Consider the following 13,732-nt stretch of genomic DNA (forward strand, 5'->3'; position numbering starts at 1 on the left):
ATGGCACAATGAAACATGGCTCTTATGTGTAGAAGACTTGAATTTAAAGGACATGAATAATATAGTAAAATAAATAAAATGATGACTACAGTAGAGGTTTTGACAGGAGCAGAGTGTAGTCCCTTCTAGAATAGGATTAAAGTTCTAATCAAGAATTTTAGATTTTACTCAGCTCTTGTTACTAAACTTCCTACAACATTTGCAAACCTGCTGGATTAGAAATAGGGGTTTTTTAAAAACTTTTTACAATCTTTCAATCCTTCTGTAACCAAAACATCTCCATAAAAAAACTTGAGAAGTAAAAGGGCAACAGAAAAACAAGTTGACTTAAACATAATCTGTGCAAAATACTATCAACTACAGACACAACAATAGAAGAGACATAATATTACTCTGCAGTTTTATCAGCAGCATCAAAAACAAATATGATTCCTTCAAAAATAATTGCTAAAAATACGTGGAAGAAAAAGAAAACATATATTTCCACATTGCTAAGTGGTATTCTTCAGCTTCTGAAAAACACAGAGACACCAGCAGAAATACCTGGGCACCACCAATGTATTCAAAGAGAGCACAGAAGCAGATGCTAAGATGACAAAGAGCTTTGCAGGATAAGACACTGGAGTCAAAGAACTTGCATGGCAAAATATAATGTGGGCCAATGGCTCCTCGCTACTCGTACTGAAGAGCCAGGTATTGTCTAGGTCTCAGGCCCTAGAACCCTCCATCAGCACTGCAGCAAAACTAACCCTCATAACTGAGGTATCTACTGTTAAGCACAGCACATGGTATGGAAATAAGAGAGACACACTGGAAAGCAATGCGATACCAGGCATTAAATCTTGACTTCTACTGGTAATTGTGCAGTTCTTTCCATTGTTAGCTTCTTGTCTTGACTGCTTAAAAATGCTTTTCTTGGGGCTATCTTTGAAACATATTGAGAAATCTCAAGAAGGCAGAAAGCATAACATGCATGCCCTACCGTGGTACACACAAGCATGCACTGTACTCTCACAGCTATCTGCATTCTGCTGGCTGTTCTTAGAGGCACCGGTTACGCTCTTAAACTTGTACTGCATGTGTAACACTTCTATTTTCCAAACATCACTTTTCCCATTGAATCTCTCACAGCAAGAGTGATGCTTTGCTTTGTTGTTTCTCTGACTTTCCAGCACTGCACCTGCAGATGCCAGTAGCCAGACATCCTCTATGCATGGTCCCTGCTCCCTGAGCTGCTTTTCCCCCTCTTTGCGGGGAGGTAAAAAGGATCCCAACTCCTGCAGTCAGTGATGCTCAATGTAACTACTGGTACTGCTGCTGGTGAGCATGATCACAGACTCTGTCTTGCGTCTTGGCACAGCAATTGGTTTCAGTGCCAGCACAGCCTGCATCTGAACCACAATGTGGGGTGGGCCCTGGGTGAAACAGGTCTGGCCCTGGGTGCTCACTGGGTGCACCACGCCTGCAAGACCCACAAGCCCTCACTGCCATCCCACCAGCAGTACCAGATGACGGGAGTGGTGATAGTTTTCCTGAAGATGTTTTGTAATTGCAATGTGTGCCTCATATACAGCAGTCAGAGGCCACAGTTAGGGGGAAGAGCTATAAATCTATGAATAAGTAATGGAGGTTGGGCTATGAAATCCATAAATTAACACTGGAGCAATTCTCTTGGTGACAGCATTAACACCAGCACAGCATTCAGCTGTTTATCACTGTGAAATGGCTCCTGCTTCCTGCCACAAAGGCAATGCAGAGCTTGCTTGGACTCCTGTGTACTTTTCTTGCATTCACCTCTGGCTATAAATAATTCATCACAGAGATTGTACAGTTGGGATATTGGGCCTCACTAATGCTTGCTTAAATGATATGATACCTCCTCATCTAATACTGACCACTCTGGTCACTCAGTCGGCCTTCATCCTCACTACATATCTGTGAAGTGCTGGAGAATAAAAGGCACGAGGAGCCACCTCAAGTCCAACTCTGCTCTCACAGAGAGAGCCCACACTTGCACATCAGGGAGCCCAAGATTTGAGCAATATCATGTACACTTGAGACTATCCATGGAAGTGTTCAAGAAACATAGAGATGTGTGCATATTTTTTTGGGCAGTATTTGCGGTAGGTGAATGGTTGGACTAAATGATCTCAGAGGTCTTTTCTAACCTTAATGATTCTGTGATTCTGTTCTATATGTCTGTGAAGGGATTTATTGGTCTCAGAGAATGCCATGGGCCTCTCCTGGCTGTTAAACAAGGACTAATTCAAATCTACAGAAGCCCTTCCAAACATCCTTTTCAGGAACTAACTTAAACACTCTTAAACACAGAAGCGCTCAGCCACAATGCCCTAACCACACTGTGCAAGCTCAGAAGGTGCTGATACCAGACCTGTTGGGGAGTTTCCACCACATCCTGCCGGCACTGATGGAGTCACATCTAAAGTGGTAGTCACTATCTCACAGCCTCCCCTAGCTCACAGCCTCACAGCCAGAAGCTGCTCATTGTGGCAATGGCTCCAAGCCTGTTCCCAACCCCTCTCTCCCAGGGACAATACACATTTAATCTCACACAACTGCCCAGCTTGGCACAAGGGATTTCCGCAGGTTTTCCTGCCAAGGACAGGTCCAAGCACAGCATGGAGCAGAGGCCCTTGCACAGCTCTTGGATCATAGAATCATAGAATCATTAACATTGGAAAAGACCACTAAATCAACTAGTCCAACCATCCACCTACTGCCAATGAACCATGTCCCTCAGTGCCACGTGCACACGGTTCTTGAACACTTCCATGGATGGTGACTCTACCACCTCCCTGGGCAGCCTGTGCCACTGCCTCAATGCTATTTTGGAGAAGTTTTTCCTGATATCCAACCTGAACTTATTCCCCAGCACCTCCAAATTACAGCTTCTCTCCATCTATATTTATCTGTCCCTTGTGCATTTTATAGTACTTATCCTGATTATTGTGGAAATATCACACACTTTGCAGTTAGACACTTTGTTCCTGCGTCAAGGATGCTCTCAAGTTCATGTTGCTAGTAGCATTGGTTTCTCTTCATGGCATAGATCCTTAAGTGCAGTAGTTACACATTACTTGAGCAGCACATATTTCTTCCTAAAATAACACAGGTGTCTCTATAGACCTTCACTAGGCCTTTGATGCACTCCAGGCATCCTGCTTTTCAGTCTGTTATTCAGGAACACAACTAAAATAATTGGGCTTTCGTACTTTCTAAGTCTTCACTTTTTTTTTCCTGACTTCTAACAGGGTGAGTGGTCAGGTGAGATACAGAGCTCAGAGGAAGCTGAAAGAAAAGAGAATACATCAGTATGCTAGGAATTAAGCTAGCTCTTGTTGCTTGCCTCCAGAGAGGTGTGTGAAGCCTGCAGAGCAGTTGATCATAGATGATAGTACAATTCTGAAAATGAGAAGAAGGTGAATGAATGGAAAAAATAAGCCAAAGGACACAAAGAAGTATAGTGCTCCTGAAGCAGAATTTCATTCTCCTGAAAAAAACAGGCAAAATCCCTGGAGATTCCTACCTTGAGAATACTAGCAGGGAAATCCACATCTATGGCAGGTGTGAAACGAAGATCATTCCAGCTCCTTCACTGGATGCTGCCTGGGCTCAGACAGATGCATCCTGGAAGGATGCATAAGGTGCCCAGAGATGAGCCACTGAGACTTCAGTGGTGTCCAAGTGGAGCACTTCCTGTCTTCTTCCAAAATTCCTGTTGCTCACACTGCACAAGTTAATCTGCATCAAATCTTTGCTACAAAATTAATTAATTCTCTTGTCAGGGATATTTGAGTAAAAGTGAGAGGCTATAGGGCAGACCACTCAGAACACATGCATGCTCAGCGTGGTGCCTTTGGCCTGCTCCAGTCCTCCAAGGGTACACTAGCAAGGCCCTCATCCAGCCATAGCCTCCAGTATCCAGATACTGTGCTGCTGAAATATGGTGAGAGCAGGCTGCAAACCAACCTTCCTGTTTGCTTCCAGATTTTCTGCTTATACGTGGCACATGCACACTGTTTGAGGTCAAGGTCTAGGGAAGATGGGAACCTGCTCCTTTGATGGTACTACATTTATGCATGTGTATTTGTAGGTGGGAAAAGCTACTCTGGAAAATCACAGATATCCTGAACTTGTGGTATGACATTTGTTAGGGCCCAGGAATGTCCTCCATGTGGGCAATGGGGTCCCAGGATAGGAGGAAGAAATATATCTTGTGATACGGACATTCTCATCATGTTTTTTCACTGCGACCAGGGCTTAAGCATCTTGAGGTTAAATGTTTATTAACTAAATAGAATAAAATCATTATATATGCTTTTAAATGAGGTCAACATTTGAAGTATTATAACCTAAAGAGACAAATAAAAATATTAAAGAATAAAAACACAAAATATCCAGTAAACAATATCCGGGGTCTGAAATAGGATGTGCTGGTTGTAAGCAAATTGCATTGTGTAGCTGCACCAAACTCTCCATGCAAGTAGCCATGGGATATGCTCCCTACATAGTAAACTTCAGAAGAACATTTTTGCAGTATCTACACTTGCAAGCCAATGGTAAGGGCAGCAGCCTAGACTTACCCTGAAGTGACCTTGTATGCTACCCAAATGAAATTAGTAGGGTTGAACAGGTTTTTAAACCAGGAGAACAGAACGTCTGGTTCTAGCTGTCAAAATGGCAAACTAAATCTAATGATCCAGTTTTGCCCTTCTCTGTAAGATAATCGAAGTGAGGAACTCATTTTGCTAAAGTCAGATTCGTTGGGTCTGGGGACCTTGGTGAGGCGATAGAACGATTCCTTGAGCAAAGATCTGAAGTAGAAAATGCTCCGTCCTAAAAAAAATAAGAGATAATGACTCTAGAGACGGAGATTTGTTACATTAGGTGTAAATCAGATGTGATATTAAATCCATATGGTAAAGGTTAACGTGTAAGAAATATTGCATATTGATTGCAGCGCTTTAGAATTGGCCCATTTTTCATTAGCATTTTTTGGCTTTGCTATAGGCACCAGAAATGATACAGAATGCCTAAGAATTACCTGCAGCTATAATGATAGTGCAAGTTTGACAAAGATAATAATGCTTTCCTTATTCTTGTAGTAATAGTAAACAGCAGAGATCCCTAATAGCAGCATCAATTCCATCTCACAAGCAAAGAAAAATTAACACAAGTGAAAGAAACCGTGCAGATCTCCCAATAAAACCATGAAGTTGGTAGTAAAATGATCCAGCAGCAAAGGAAAAAGCAAAATCAATAGCAAAAAAAATGTGTTAATTAGTACCTTCTCCATTCTGCAGGATATATATCAGGCTTCAGTGCTTGCAAAAACAGGAAAGCTTACGGTATCAAGGCAGCAGTCACTGAAACTCATCTCTCTATGACTGAGCAATTGTCCCCGATGGCCACAAATTAAATAGTGGGAGACAGAGCTGATAACATTTTTTTTTCCCTGAGGACAGAAACAGATTGTGAAATCAGACATTTCCCTGGCACTGCTCTTGACAGAACTGTGACACCCCACTTCCCCCTTATCTCTGTACAGTAACATCCCAAACTCTGCAAAATACATCCCCGATGAGCAGCCCAGACCTGGCTGAGGCACCATACATTCCCAGGCCTGCGGTGGGACTGCTGCTGGCTGGGCTTCCAACTGCTCTCAGCTTTTTGACATCAATGCCTCTACAGCCAGGAGCAGTGGCCCCCAGCTCTGGGAATTATTGCACTGCATTGTCCTCAGGCTCATACAGAAATGTCTCTGCTGATTTATGTCTGATTTGTGTTTTGCAGGCATGCCTGTTCACATGCCTGGAAATAGGACTATGATGGCAAAGCACACATAGGAAGGAAACACAGCATGGCTCAGGCCAGAAGGCTCCATCTGGCTCAACCCCTGCTTCAGCAGGGACACCCAGAGCAGAGTGCCCAGGACCACATCCTGGTGGCTTTTGAAGATCTCCAAGGAGGAGACTGCACAGGCTCTCTGGGCAGCCTGTGTCAGCGCTCTGTGATCTGCACAGTGCAGAAGTGCTTCCTGCTATTTAGAAGTTACGAGTGAGAGAAACCATAACCTGCAGGTCCACCTGACCTGGACTTGTGCACAATGCTGTTAGCTGAATCCATGCACGAAACCAAAATCCAGTTGGCATTCAACAGGTAGTTCAAATGAGGATTTAAGCCACAGCACAACAGTGATCTTTGTTTTGTTCTTTATGTCTCTGCCAGCAACTCCAGTCAGACTTATTTTTACTTTATCCTGCTCCTGAACAATGCAGTTTTTATAAAACTGTTACATCCCAAGCTCTTTCCTTGGAGCTGGAAGAAAGTTTGCATCTGTGCTGCTGTCTGTCCATCAGCACTGAATTTTGCCCGTTGTTTTGTGTTTTTTTTTTTTAACATTTTGATCACTGTGTGTCCTGAAGCCCCTCCATATCTCCCTGGACACCTTTCATTTGTACCACACTCATAACACAGTGCCATCAGCCAGAGATGAAGTTATTTTGGCAAGTCATCCAAAATGTCTTCTCCTCACAAAAATCATTTTATCTAGCAGTCCCTCTTCTGTGAGCACACCACTCCAATTAATGGAGGTTAATTGTGTATGACAAACAACCATTCATTGTATTCATCAAACTAATGAGGTTTCCTTTTTAGAGAATTTATTACTTGAAAAATACAATTTTGTTCACTCGGCTTTTAAATGCAGCAATGACGTGCACTTGAATTTGGGGAACTCGTTCATTCCAAGAGAAAATTACAAACTGTTCTTCAAAGAAAATGAGTATTTATCCATTTGTTGAAATTTTAGATTTCTCTGAGCAAAAGAACAATGCAGCTACTTTCAAAGACATTAATTTACTAAGTGTTTTGTAGCGTGGAGGTGATACTGCTATTGCACCCACTTGTTACAATGATTACACCGTTTTTGTAAAAAGTATCCTAAGAAAGATCCCAAGAAAGCAATCTCTCTTCTCAAATCACCCTCAGTTTGCCATCATAGCACTAAAATTTAACTACTTTAAACAGCAAAGTGCTGTAAAACCAGTGGTGAGTACTTGTCAAGTTTCTTCTTAAAGTTTTCACAGTGAAAGTAAGTTGACTGATTAAACACTGTCCATTGAAATTAAGAGACTTACAGAACCACAAAATCGTTTGAGTTAGAAGGAACCTTTAAAGGCCATCTAGTCCAACTCTCTGCAATGAACAGGGACACCTACAGTTACATCAGGTTGCTCGGAGTCCCATCTATCCTGACCTTGAGTGTCTCCAGGGTCAAAACATCCACCTCCTCTTTGGGAAACCTGTGCCAGTGCCTCACCACTTCCAGCCAATCTAAATGCCCCCTCTTTCACTCTGAAACCATTTCCCCCTGTCCTATAGCAACAAACCCTGCTAAACAGTCTGTCGTCTTCTTTCTTACAGCCCCCTTTTAGATACTGACAGGCCATTCTCAGGTCTCCTTGGAGCCTTCTCTTCCTCAGCCTGAACAGCCCCAGCTCTTTCAGCTTGTCCTCACAGGATAGCTGTTCCATGCCTTGTGGTCCTCCTCTGCATGCTCTCCAACAGGTCCACTTCTCTCCTATACTAAGTGCTCCCCATCTGCTTGCACAAATGTTTGTGCTGATTGTTGTCTATTTATTGTCTGCCAATACTCCCATTACTCAGGCTCTGTCTACGCAGGTATTATGCAAAGGCCTATAAAGACATTTCATCCCAGCAAATCAGTAGTTAAAAAATAAAAAAGAAAATGAAAACACATTGGGAATAACTTTAACTCTTATGCACATGTTTTTATGGCATTTTCCTGTTTAGATTGCACTTGGTCTCACATCCAGGTCAAACTGTACATTGTAGGTAAAATGCTCTAAGAAGTGAGGTTGTCCACAAGCATGTGAATGGAGCCCTCTGACAGCAGTCATAATTTTCTAAAGATATGTTAAACTTACATGATGTCTTATGAGGGAATTACTGTATTACTTAGAGCAGTTTCAACCTGCTGATAAAAGGAGGTGTATACAGCATCATGAAGGGAGAGAAATGGGAAATATAATGAGAAGTTCCAGCAGAAGACAGATAAAAGGCCTCAGATCCTCCACTATGCCCACAAACATTTCGAATCACTTCTACAGGGCCAGAATCACTTTTCCAAATAGTATGTCTTCAGCTTTTCAAAGGGTTTGTCTTTAAGAGATTATAACAGAGAATAGAGGGGTAAAGAATGGTAAATGAACCTTTATAAGAGCATCTTTTTTAAAGTCAGCAGTCACTTTTATCTGCAGGTTAATTTCTCACTTCAGCTGTATGTGAAGAAAAGATCACCAATAGCACAGGCATAAGTTATGAAAATATTTTACTCCATCTAATAAATTGAATGAGAAGTATTCAGAAACACATTTTGACTGAAGAAAGCAAATACTATATTCAACTTAATCATTTTACTCCAGCAAAAACAACTATGGCCTTATTCATCCTCTTTAATGTCTTCATTTCTCACATTTAGCTCCTTACCTGTGAATAGACAGAAGAGCCAGAATGGGCAGATGCACTCTGTCAATTGAATGATACCATGGCACTTTTACCATGAAAGAAAAGTTCCAATGTGCTGTTCCAGACTATTCTGTTGCAGAATTAGCTCTTAATAGGATTCACTTCTCCCAGTTCCCTTCCTCAAAGACTGCCAAATAGTCACATATGCAGCCAGTCATTAACACACACATTACTCCATCAGAACTTGCATTAACAGATTACATCCTGAGGTACTACTTCCACACTGGGTAGTTTCTCAAAGCTGGCACTTCTGAACCAAACCTTTGTCAAGCACCTTGAATGTGAAGTACCTCCTGGGTGGGTGGGATTGTGAGCATTTTATTAAGGTAAATTAAACAGCAAGAGTAGGAGAGATGTAAAATGTTCCCCAAATAGAAATATTCAGTAGAAGCAAATAAAAAAAATGCTAAAAAGAAAAAAGGAGAACTCGCAATCTCACTTGATGAGGTGATACTGCTTTAATCAGTAAATTGCAATCTTATTTCAGTACTGAAGATTGTAGTTATGAAGAGCATGAGAACAAACTGAATCATCTAACACTTCTTTAAAATGCTGCAACACCGGCAGGCTTATTGTAATATAATAGAGTAGCAGAGCAATTATACTGAGATTAATATTTATAGAACATAATCAGGTTTTCCTTATTTAAAATATTATTCAATAATTTACAGTTCTGGAAAGCATCTTCAAAGCTGAGCTATAGTTTGATATCAGTCTATGTTGAGAAGCACCAAAATCCCGACAGCAACTGGAATGACACTCACTGCCTCTCAGAGACCATGTGTGGAGCAGTCTGCCCAAATCCCACACTTCAGCAGTGAGGATTCTCCTTTCTGCTCTTAAGGTATAAAGTTGTTTTGAAAGGAGTTTGTAATACTGTCTGGGCAAGAAGCACGTGTAATCAACAGAGGTCAGACGATAGAGAGATTCTCACCAAGAGAAGGCAGAGGGGGATATTTTTTCACAGACAGCCCAAGAAGTTGTGATACTGACATGCTGACAATCCCTCTAAGGAAAATTAAGTGTGAATCTTCAGGGTGACAGGTCAGTGACACAAGGACACAGAGACACAAGGCTCCAGGTTCATTTCATTTTGAATGGCAAACTCTCTCAAACGGGACCTATCCCTTACTGTGTGCTTTTACTGTACAAAGTCCAACAATGACATGTCTGGGCCAAGATTCTATGGGATACTCCCCCATGAATTCTGTGTAATAATGAATATTATTTCTGGAATGTAGTTAGTACTAGCTTCAGACTTTAAATGTGAGAAAGATATATGCCATGATTTCTTTACCTGAGTCAAAACAAGAACAAAATCTGTGTGACAGAAGAGACATGGAGTTACAAAGCAGTAAATCCCTTACACTCACATTATACTGGATCAATGTCTTCTTTCTATCCACAGGGATTTATAGTATTATAAGGTGTTATTTGTTTGTATTGGCAATTCTTTGTTCCAAATCTTCTGCTCTAATGAGCCCTGATTCAAATTTCAAAATATACGTATTTAATACTATAACCAAGGTATTATTTTGCCTTATAAACATGTGGGAGAGTTCTCTGGTCTCCCTGTCTTCAGGGTATGTCTTGCTTATAGGCACTGCAGACCTGCTACCTGAATCTGCAGCATTCAGCACCTAGTTTCTCTGGTATTAGTAGAATCACAGAATCATAGAATCATTTGAGTTGGAAGGGGCTCTTAAAGGTCATCTGGTCCAACTCCCCTGCAATGAACAGAGACATTTACAGCTATATCAGGTTCCTCAGAGCCCCATCAAGCCTGACCTTCAGTGTCCTTAGGGACAGAGCATCCATCACCTCTCTGGGCAACCTGTGCCAGTGCCTCACCACCCTTATTGTAAAAAACTTGTTCCTTTTGTCCGATCTCCCCTCTTTTAGTTTGAAGCCATTTCCCCTTGTCCTATCACCATAGACCCTGGTAAAGAGTCTGTCCCCTTCTTTCTTACAGCCTCCTTTAGATACTGAGAGACTGCTCTCAGGTCTCTCCAGAGCTTTCTCTTCTCCAGGCTGAACAGTCCCACTCTTTCAGCCTGTCCTCATAGGAGAGGTGTTCCATCCCTTGGATCATTTTTGAGGCCCTCCTTTGGACACACTCCAACAGGTCCACATCTCTTCTGTACTGAGTGCTCCCCATCTGGACACAGTGCTCCAAGTGAGTCCTCACCAGCACAGAGTAGAGGGACAGGTTCACCTCCTTCACCCTGCTGGCCACGCATCTCTGGATGAAGTCCAGAATATGTTTGGCTTTCTGGGCTGCGAGGTCACATTGCTGGCTCAGGTCCAGCTTCCCATCCACCAGGTAAAGATTCACAGACCATGCACCTGGGACAATTCATCCTCCCACAGCACCCAAAAGCCCATGGGAGCCCAGGTTCAGCAGCTCTGCCCTCTGACTAACCTGAGGAAAAACATCAAGCCTCTCCTCCCTGGGCATGGTCTGTGGCAGCAGCAGAGTAGAAAGTAGCCCAGCCTATTCATTGTGAATAACAACAGGCTGCAGCAAACACACAAATGGAAAAAAACAGAATATTTGATGTTGGATGAATTAAGCACTTTGCATATACATCCTCTGGTTGCAGGAAATGTGAGTTTTCACATCTCAACAAACACACAGCTTTCTGCATCCCTTTCTTGGTGTTCAAATTGTAATAAGGCCAAATTTCTTCCTTGTTCATTCATACCATCTGATGAGTTCTTGGCAGTAGCTACCAGCACTGGACTTGATGTCATTTCACTAATGGGGACAACTTGCTGTATTGGTTCAAAACAGAGCAAAAAAATACTCTAGATTTCATTTTAGAACAGAATACAGCATCTACCTTCTAATTCCCTTGTACAATCTCTGTCAACTGCTCAGTGGTTTTGTGAAATCCTTGAAATAAAAGAGCATTTCCCTCTGGTGACTTCACCCAGACACATTGCTCTGCCAAGCTGATTGGGGTTCTGCTGGAAAACATTTTTGCCGTCTGCCTTTCCAAAACCAGCAGCCAACTATGTCAATCCCATTTTGTGTATGGCACAAGTAGAACCTGAACACTCTCAATGTCATTTTTTTAAATTTCCTCCCGTCAAGCAGTACCTTATTTCTCTTTACATTCATGGCTTTGCTGATAATCTAGTAATTTGCAGAAGTACATTTTTCATACCTTTAGCAAAGAGATTCTCATAAAAGTATTACCATAAGTGAATAATGCTAAAGTATGCTTCTAAGCATAAGTCTGAATTGAAAATAAAGAGTTTATTTGATATTTGCAGGTTTTTTAGTCATATTTTTGGTAAATATTCATTCAAAATTGGGAGGTTTTGTTTGTTTGTTTATTGTTCCTCTACATGGTGCAACTAATGCATTAGTGGCCATGGTGGTGATGGGTTGATGGTTGGATCAGATGATCTTAATGGTCTGTTCCAACCTAATGATTCTATGATTCTATGAATTGTCAGTTCATGTGAAGGCACAGACATTTTTATAAAAGACAAGCACATAGTAATCTAATTACAGGTAAAAATAAATGGGATTCAAATGGTTATTTCAGCATCAGAAATAATAAAGAACAAATGGATGACAACATCATTTTTACCACATGCAAAGGAATAAAAATATAGCTTGCACTCACCTCTGCTGGCATAGTAACCCATATTTCACATATATTGTGAGTTTGGTTATTTAAACAAACTGCCGGATTTCTCCACTTTATGGCAGCTAGTTTGAAAAGAGAAAGTTCCTACTGTAATTTTCCTATGGGTGAAACTAGAGAAGAAATGGTAATTCTCTTGTCAGCAAAGGGACTGATCTGTGCCCAGATCAGTGATTCGGTAATAGACCTCAGCACTTACTCACATACATCGCTTGGCGCACTTTTTAATTTTTAGATTTAATTCTTTTCCTTCTTTATTGTTTTGTTGAGTTTTTTTTTTTCCTGTCTGAAAGGATTCACATTTTGCATGTGAAGCTGGAGGGTACCTCAGCTGAAGGATGTTTGTTTAGCAGCTCAGTTGGAAGATACATACAAACGTAGACCCATAACAAAAGATCAACTCTTTGTGCCTTGTTGGAAGTAGTGCAAACTTCCACACACCTCTGGTTTTTGACTTGCATCTTGAAGAGAAATTGCCTGCAGTGCCTGATGCTCTTTTGCACACATAATAAAGATGTATGAGGATGCAGAACCGAGAAAGGCCTGAACTTTATTTCTTCATATGAGGTATATGATGTAGGCAAGAAAAACAGCACTCCATGGAAATTCTGTGCAGAAGAAGTCTGTGTCTGCTCACAGTGGCTGTTTTCTTTCTTCCCTCCATTGTCACTGCTCAGTGATGAGTTTTCTTTAAAAGTGCAAGACAGGATGGATTTGCAAAATTCTTTTCCTGTGTATGACATACTTTATAGACAGTACTTTTGGCAGGGAGCAGCTCCTGTGTACTCCAAGGCTTCCTTTTCTCCTTTCTTTGGGAATTTTTAATTTTAACATGAGAATACTGGCTATTCCAAGCATGAGAAAATTACACGGTGTCAGTCCTGGATATGATACAGAACGAATTTTTATGGAAAAGATTGCAGGCAAGTTAATGCATGCTGTCAGTCTGAATTCACTGTTGCCAGGCATTCACACCCCTTATCTAAATTGTATTAATTTTTGACTGTCCACACTGCCACCTTGGCAGATGACTGGCTTCATATAATAAAGTTCTCTTCTCATTAAAAGCACTATGGAAGTATCTTTAAGTAAATATACAAGTCACATGACAAGAAGATGGTGTTTTTCCAGCAGCCTTCATTCTGCACATTGCTGGCAGGTTTGTTCACTATGTTCCACTTCAAGTAATGCAGCAGCAACCACAAGGCCATGCAGGCATTTAATCTGTGAGTGTTGAGGGCACACAGCTTCCAGCTGTGAGCTCTGCACACATTCTCAGTTATCTGCTTCCACTACAAAGAGCTGCCATCTGAGACTCCTCAAAATCTAAGCTAGATTCATTATCAAGAACAGTGCTTTTTGACACTAAATAAAACAAACTCTTCGCTTTATTGAATTACATGAAATACTGCGCAACAGAAAAAAGAAGAATGATAATGGCTTTAAAACATATTCTTGTCTCATCTGAAAACAACTACCAGGAGCAGACAAAAACTTCCAAA

The sequence above is a fragment of the Meleagris gallopavo genome, chromosome 1 (genome assembly GCF_905368555.1).
Source record: "Meleagris gallopavo chromosome 1, MGAL_WU_HG_1.1, whole genome shotgun sequence".
Taxonomy (NCBI): Eukaryota; Metazoa; Chordata; class Aves; order Galliformes; family Phasianidae; genus Meleagris; species Meleagris gallopavo.